Raw genomic sequence first — 8,436 nt, 5'->3', positions numbered from 1 at the left:
CCTACACTTGTTTCCTGTGTACGGTTCCTATGTTGCTGAAAGGTTTTCATTTTCAGGTAGGTTATGTTTTCCCTCAGCATTTAATTCTGTTACCACTTAGTACCACATATTAAATTATCTTACCAGTGTTTACTTGCTAACAACAATTTTCAGTATTATAGCACAGTTTGCCACAGTACTGCATTGTTTAAAGAAGAGAGATCTGAAATGACCTATGGTGGTTCTGAAGCAACTTTGCAAGGAGAGTACTTTTACGTCTCAAAACCTACTTTAGATCTCCATCAGAGTAAAATTTTTCTAGTGATGACTCTTTGGCCTGGATTTTAAAAGCTCAGAACTTGGTAGGAACTGATCCCACAAGATACCTAGATTATTTTGAATGTGTGCTTCTCCAGTTATGCAGCGTTTCTGCATGGCACCCTGCTTCAGCATGTTAAACACAAACCAGCATTTGCTTTTTGGGTTACTGTTTTCATGTCTTATTTCGGCTTTTGATTAAATCTGCTGTGATTTATTGTCAGTTACATTATTATCAGTCGTTAAAAACCCACAGGTATTACTTTTGATTCTCAATTTTCCGTTCCTTCTTTCAATTTTTTTCTGTCCAAAAGGGGAAAATGTGAAGGCATGGTTCTAGGATTTTACATCTGTGGTCACCCTAGTAATGTTCTTTAGATTCTATGTTAGAAATGAATCCTTGTATTAGACTGAGAGAGAGAGAGGTAAAACACCAGTGTAACTGTCAAAGGGTATCATCAATTTTTACACTCCTCTTTCCATACGGAGCTGATATAAAACTGAAGTAACAGTAGCTGTCTTGATGAAAAGAAAGATTTTTGTGTTAATGCGTCGGCAACGTTTCGGTTTGCTATTCTAGTTATCTGCGTGACCTGCAAAGCTGATAATAATGGAAAATGTCTCATTTTGAAACTTGTGAGATCAGAATGAAAGGCAAGAATGAAATATTTTTCCAGCTGGCTGCAAGCATTTTAAAAAAAATGGTCCTTGTTATTTCTCACAGCCGAGATACGTGCGTGTATCATACAGAAGATTAAAATAAGACAGTTGTTAGTATTTTAGTGTGCTTGACTATCACGTTAACGAAACGTAAAATTCATAGAATCATAGGGGTTGGAAGGGACCTCGAGAGATCATCGGGTCCAACACCCTGCCAAAGCAGCTCCCCAGCTCATATTGCACTGGTCAGCGTCCAGATGGGTCTTGAATATCTCCAGAGATGGAGACACCACCACCTCCCTGGGCAGCCTGTCCCAGGGCTCTGTCACCCTCACTGTGTAGAAGTTCTTCCCCACGTTGGTGTGGAACTTCCTATGCTCCAACTTGCAGCCATTGCCCCTTGTCCTGTCTCCACAGACACTGAAAAGGGGCTGGCCATTTCTCCCTGCATCCCATACTTCAGATATTTATAAACATTAATAAGGTCCCCCCTTATTCTTCTTTTCTCTAGGCTGAGCAGTCCCAGCTCACTCAGCCTTTCCTCACAGGGGGGATGCTCCAGGCCCTTAATCATCTTTGTGGCCCTTCTGTGGACTCTCTCAAGGAGATCCCTGTCTTTTTTATACCAGGGAGCCCAGAACTGGACACAATACTCCAGGTGGGGCCTGACCAGGGCAGAGTAGAGGGGCAGGATCACCTCTTTTGACCTGCTGGCCACACTCCTCCTGATGCACCCCAGGATCCCATTGGCTCTCTTGGCCACCAGGGCACACTGCTGGCTCATGGCCAACCTGTCACCAACCAGGACTCCAAGGTCCTTCTCCACGGAGCTCTTCTCCAGCAGGTCATCCTGCTGAATTTCTGCACTTTTATAAAATTCCACTGACAAAAGCAGACGACGGAAGCATTTCTGCCCAAGAAAGTAATCGCAGAAACCCACAATACTCATTAAAAAATATGCTGAATATCATCCAATCCTGTGTGATGCAATTGTAGAATTAGTTATATATGTGCTTATTTTACAGTAATAAGAGGATGACGGCAAAATAAAGCCTTCGACTGTGGAAGGGTATACTCAGTATCTCAACCGTAAGCTACAAGGTTTAGATTTTGTTTATACAGCAGAAAGTTGAATGATGTAAAGGAATGTGAAGTGCTTAAATGTCAAATTAATACTCCTTCATGAATGCTTCTCTCTGAACCGTTCAGCCTGTGTGAACAGATAATGCTGTATAACCTACCAAACATCATGGGGTTTGTTATTTGTTATTTGATGCTCTACAGAATAGATTTATAGAATATCAGCTATTAATGTTTCTGTTTTCAGGCTGCCAGGAATGCCAAAAATCTATATAAAGATACCCTGTGGCTTCAATTGCCATGAAATAAAGACGAAATGGCAAGGAAGGTAAGAAAGTCCTCTTTGATTTCTCATTAAAAGTTTCACTTAACTGTCCCATCTCATTATCCTCCTTGTCCCACTGGCATTTAGGGATACGCTATGCTGACATAATAGTATTTGCCTACTGATTCTTATGGTACTCCTTACTGCCTTTCTGATTACATGTAGTTGCCTGGCATGCTTCAATCCCAGAGCTTCCAGTGTCGTTCAGCAACATCTCTCTTTTAAGCGTGACATGAATTTTGAATCATTATAAAGTACAAGAATGCAGACCCACTTGGAGGCTGTGTGGATATCCGAGATTTAATATTCACTGAGCAGAGTAAGACAAAGTCACTACCACATACTTGTTGATCTAGTGCCCTCTGCTGAAACAACCATCTGTTTGGCTTCTGAATCCCACCCCCAGGGAGGGTCAAGAGCCTCTACCAAGTGCCATATACTGCCACCTCTTCAGCCCACACTTTGGTTCCTTGCTTTATTTCCTTTCCTGTTCTATCTCAGCAAAAACGGAAGTACGACCCTTTATTTCCTTTCCTTCCTCTGGTGGTACTTAGGGTGAAATTTGGTATTTTCCTTCATAACATTGTTGTATTGCGTTTTACAGCAGCCTTTTATTGAGCTTGGGAAACTAAGGTAAGAGTTGAGGTGATAAGGAATTGAGAAAATTACATTTTCTAAGAATTCCAGCTTGGATGTGTGTATAAAACCAAGAACCACCTAAATTAGCAATGTAATTTTTGTTCCTTTCTGGTAGCTTTCCTCATATACTGTAAAACTGGAGGGAAACGAAAGGCAAATAGGGCAGTACAGTCAGCATGGGTTTTCTATGGCAGGTCAGCGCCTCTGTTCAGCTGCGTGTAATACCACAGCTTTACTCTCACTTTACAGGGGAAGCTAAATTGTAGTAGCTTTGCAGGTTCACACAGCAAGCAGTGGCAAGATGAGGATTAAATCCTGTGGTCTGGTCTTCTGGTCCAACCATTATACCTTATGCATCCTCCACAGTTGTGCAAGTTACAGTAATTGCATTATGACTAAACTGCGATCTGAGTAATTTATCCGATCCAGTTTCCAAAGTAGAGGACTCCTATAACAAGTAAAAAGTGGGCCTGGCTTATGTCTCTCTAGTCATGTTGCATTTCTGCAGTAAAAGAAAACATGCTGACATCACCATCCCTCGGGGTATTCAAGGAAAGGCTGGATGAGGTACTTAGGGACATGGGTTAGTGAGTAATATGGGTGGTAGGGGAACGGTTGGACTAAACGATCTTGGAGGTGTTTTCCAACCTTCATGATTCTATGACTCCCACTTGTTCTTGCTTTGTACCACCCATAGTTTTTTACCAGTTTGGTTTGAGAAAATCTGAATCAAGACTTGCCCAGTGCATCTTCCAACAAACAGGCCTATCAGTTCCCACAGGAAGAGAAAAGTTAAGGACCAACCTTACCTAATCCTACAGTATGAAGAACTGCATGAAAGAAGTTTGGGTGTTTTTATGTTTCTGTGAATCTCAGGTAACTGCTGCTTAGTCAGATCTCAATTTCACCAGTTTTTTAGAAGTATATTGTTCAGGTAATCACAGAGGGATGTTTTTAACGCTTCATCCCTCAGTGGTTTTTGAGAAAAAACCTGTAAATAAAAATAAATTTTATAACATGCAGCTGCAGTACATGCTTGATAAGTACTTTACATAAAGATTATTTTCAATGGAAATGTCAAATTTGTTTATGTAAGCTGAGGTGGCAGCATTTACAGAAGAAGAAGGAGGAAATTCGCCAAAGGGAAACCAGTAAGTTGAATGAAAAATACAAACTAGTAGTGGCATTAGCTCTCATTACGTGACAGGAAGAGATAGCATTTGTGGTTGGGCTAGTTAATGTTATTTTTCTACATAAGCTACTGATACAATTGCTGAAACTCCAGCAGTTAAAGAATTAGAACCTACTGTGAGCACAGATGTACCTTCTTATATATACACATTTTTAGAATACTCAATTAATTTCACTTTAGCAAGAATAACATCGGTTTCTTGGACATTAATAGATATTTATTGTATGCTCGTTCAGGCACATGGAAGGTTACGGTATGGGCAAATGTTTTAGCCTGTTAACAAAGCCAAAATACTCTGAGACGCACGTTTTCTGTTCTGGCAGGGACGTTCCTCACTGTCATACATAAGGCCCCAGTATCTCCAGTTACTCGTCTCCAATGCTTTCAGTGTCCTGGTGGCTCTGCTACACAGACACATGCCACCTACACAATAAAGACAGGAGTCAGAAACTTATCCATTTCCTTGCAAAGTCCTCTGGCTTTACAACTTGACTGTAGTTGAACTTCAGTTTAGCGATTCGGTATCGGGAGGTTGTTTATTTTGCAGTTTATCGCTGTCTCTCTCAGGCCTCGGCTTTTCTTATCGGTGTTCCCATTAACCTGCAGTGCTCTGCAGAGAGAGAGCAAAAGCAAAGGAGTGTCCTCTATTTTCATACACAAAACTCAACTTCTTAGATTTCCTTCCACAGGAAGTACATCTGCATGTATACACTTATTTGCATATTAAATAGACAAGACGAAACTGTTTCTACTCTACATAGGTGAGTCGAACACTGTAAACCAGTTGAGAGAAAACAGCCACTCTTCTCTCAGGTGTACCAGGAGGCGGAGACTGAAACAAACTGGTTTTGTTCTGCACTTCCCAAGCTCACAGATTGGTTAAAGGAGTATCCTGGGAATGCAATATTAACATTCTAAAAATCTGGCCCTCAGTTTGCCTTTCAATGTTAGATGCTGAAGAACTAAACCAGGGAGATACAAATCGTATTACAGAGTTATGTAAGCTGGAAAAGACCCTTTAGATCATTATTGGGCTGTCTGGTGTCTCCTGGATGGGAGACCCTGGCCGGCTGATCTAGAAAAGGTTTCTCCTGCTCTTTGGGACTCGTGCTGCCCAGTGTTTGTTGCCTGGTCTTTGTATCCGATGCCTCTCTTTACCCCCAGGATTTCACAGGGAAGGCTGGTCTGCTGGTGGAGTTGGGATTACAAAGCATTCTGTTTGTTGTCATCTTCTCTGAGATCTGGATCTGTGGGGGAGGACCTGAAGGAAGGCTGTCATTGTGAATCATGATCTGCACTTCAGGAGGAGATTGTGACTTTCTGCTTTCCTTCTGCGTGATCTTCAGCTTCTTTTCCAACTGTCTATCAGCTGCCTCCTACCAGCTCTTGGCAACATTCTCCAAAAGAGTTCACTGTGACTTGGCTGAAGGAGAAGAGTTTGTCCCCATTGCAGGAGGGAGTCAGCTCTTCAGCAGCCATGAGGGTCACCCAGAGCTTGTGCTGCCTTCCTGAGAGCCACAGCCCTTTGGCGGGGCCGGAGGTAACAGAGGGCCTGGGGTGGTAATTGTGGGGAGGCAAACCCCTGTTTTTTGGGTAGACACCTTCCCCTGCTGACATGGACCCTGGATCCATGCTGGGTCTGTTGGGGGAGAAATGTCTCCCCACAGGGGGCAATAAATTCCCCTGGGAGTAAATGTACCCCTGAGGGGGTAACAGTGGTTGGGGGTAGTTCTGCTCAAGCCCCGCAGGGCTGGTGTCCCCATGGCTCCCTGACCATGGTGCCTGGGCCTTGGCAAGTGAGGCTGGGGGCAGATGGGGACTATGAGGCAGATCAGGGGTTCTGGTGGGGCAAAAGTATGGGTAGGAAGGAGGGGGGATGCTCCTTCCACAGTGGTAAATCATCTCCCAGGGGTAAATATGCCTCCAAAGGAGAAATCTTTCCCCAGGGAAGTGCTCTAACTGGGGCAGATGTCCCCTGAGGGGCAGACACTCCCTCCCCATGTATAGTCTGAAAGAGATCTGTGCTCTGTTAACCTTGAATCTGGCAGCCATTGCTGCTCAGCTCTCTGTGCAGGTATCAGCTTTTACCAACAGCCAAGTGATGGGTATTCTCAGATATTCTCACACAATTTCCAATTTTCTTCTTCTTCAGAACTTGCCTTGAAGATCAGAGGCTCTTGTAAGAGATACAAACATTGCTGAGTAGGGAAGGCTTTATTTCCCCCCTGCCTTCTGTGCCATGTGAAGACAGCCTTCCCGTCTTAGTCCTACACCTCCATAGGGCATCCCTGATGATGCCTACCAGTGGCAGTTTGCGACAGAAGGGCCTGCAGTTCCAGCAGCTTTGGTGGCATTAAGATTCAGAAGCAGTGGTTTAAGGCAGATCTTAGGTATTTTTTGTAAGGAGATCATTTTTTTAAGGAGATCAACACACATAGATTTTTGGACACTTGGCTCTAAAGGCAAAAGAGTTTAGATGCAGCGACAGAAGAGTTCTAGATACCTAGATCAGAGAATGCGAGCAATGCACATAGTGTGTATGTGGGTATGGCTCTACGTTCATAAACTTGTATGAGTATGTCTGTACCCTTAGTGTATGTCTGAACACCAAAGCACTTGGTAATGGGATGATAGCATTTCCTGTCACACATTTTTGCACCTGCCTAATCTTGTTTCTTCTAGTGAAAATAAGATGAAGATCTTTTAACTCAGCGGCATGAAATGTAGACATTGGAACTAGGTGAGTAGCAGGAATAAAATATTGTTGACCCTATAAAAAGGTTTATTTATTTATTTATACAGAGCACTATAATCACCTGATCAACTCCAGAAAAGTGCAATTATAGTCTGCATTAATTGTCTGATACTTAATTGGCTGCAGCATAGGAGTGAGCACCACTGTTAAATTGTGCACTGTGTGTAATGTCTACAACAATCATGCAGAATGTATAAAGAAAACTGATCTGACTTCCCCAAATTCTCTTTAATGATTTGATAATTTTGATACCGATTTGGACCCAGTTGTTGCTTTTTCATAATGTCATACCCAAGAGACATACTAAAAGTCATAGTGATAAGACCTCTGTAAAAATTGTCAAGTGAATTTATATTAAATACACTGTGAAGTGATAGCTAGTGTGGCACAGCAGGGCTACAGAAGATCAGTATAATCCCAAACAGTTTTTGTGTAACAATGACCTAATTTTTCCAGTCCTGTTTCATGTAAAACTTCTACCCTGAGATACTTGAAAATGTAAAAATGACCCTTTCTCTCAGATTCTGCCACCAAATCTGAGCTCAATACTAACTAAATCACCAAACCCACGTTCCTCAGAAGGAGGCAGCTTCCTTGGTGCCTATTCTGTTTCACTCCTCACCCCAAAAAAGAAGGGGTGCTCCTTTCATTCTACTGGCCATTTACTGAGCTGAGTGCCCAAATTTAGCACTGCTGTTTGAAACCTGTCACTCCCTTCAGATGCTACAGGGCAGAGCCAAGAAGGCCACTAACATGCCACTCTTTCTTGATGCACAGACAGAACCAGCACAATGCCTCTGTGTCATTTGTAGTTGGCTGAAAGGCAGTTAATAAATAAATAAATAAATAGGAAAAGCTTAAACATAAAAGGAAACCTTATTCCCATCAGGTGCTAACAGCTAGAAAAGTCTGAGCCTAGTGAGAGACCAGGACATTGTTTCTCCTCACACAGGACATGTTGACAGGTATGAGAAGGATTTTTATTTTGATCATTTCTACACAGATGCCTTCAGATGTGCCTTGCAAACTGCAGATCACAGCTCTAAAAAGTGTGTAGCTACAAAAGGGTTGCTGTTCTTTTTGAACACAGAGAAGTTTAACAGAAAGGAATTTGTGCATGTAAGTAAAATTACATTTAAGGTATGCATTTCTATACCACAGGAGTCCTTCTGGGTGTAGCTTTCAAATGGTTCTCAACTACTGAATTGACAAAATTGTCAACTACTGAATTCACAAAATTGTCAACTACTGAATTCACAAAATTGTTGTGATGCTCTTTATCATTCAAGCAATCTCATTCCCTTCTGTTGCTTCTCTGAATGAATATTTTATTATGTAAGTCTTTTGTCGGTGATTCCCCATAGGTCTTTATATTTGTGTTACTATGATGTCTGAAGTCTGTAAGGTATTAATGTCTGAAGGAGTAACTGCATTGCTAAGTGAATTGTGCAAAAGAAGGAAGTTCAGAACCTTTTCTGTGTGATTTCT

At 42.1% G+C, this 8,436-nt stretch overlaps 1 long non-coding RNA gene across 1 annotated transcript; it reads left to right on the top strand.

Moving 5' to 3' along the window:
* The first annotated feature begins 5,461 nt into the window (after window positions 1-5,461).
* Window positions 5,462-8,040, top strand: LOC311193193. Its single transcript, XR_014617377.1, has 3 exons — window positions 5,462-5,733; window positions 6,876-6,933; window positions 7,952-8,040. It is a non-coding gene; the product is annotated as an uncharacterized lncRNA (long non-coding RNA).
* Window positions 8,041-8,436: the final 396 nt, after the last annotated feature.

The sequence above is a fragment of the Gallinula chloropus genome, assembly GCF_964237585.1.
Source record: "Gallinula chloropus genome assembly, chromosome: 6".
Taxonomy (NCBI): Eukaryota; Metazoa; Chordata; class Aves; order Gruiformes; family Rallidae; genus Gallinula; species Gallinula chloropus.
Note: the sequence above shows the minus strand (reverse complement) of the source record. Positions and strands in the feature narration are given on the sequence as shown.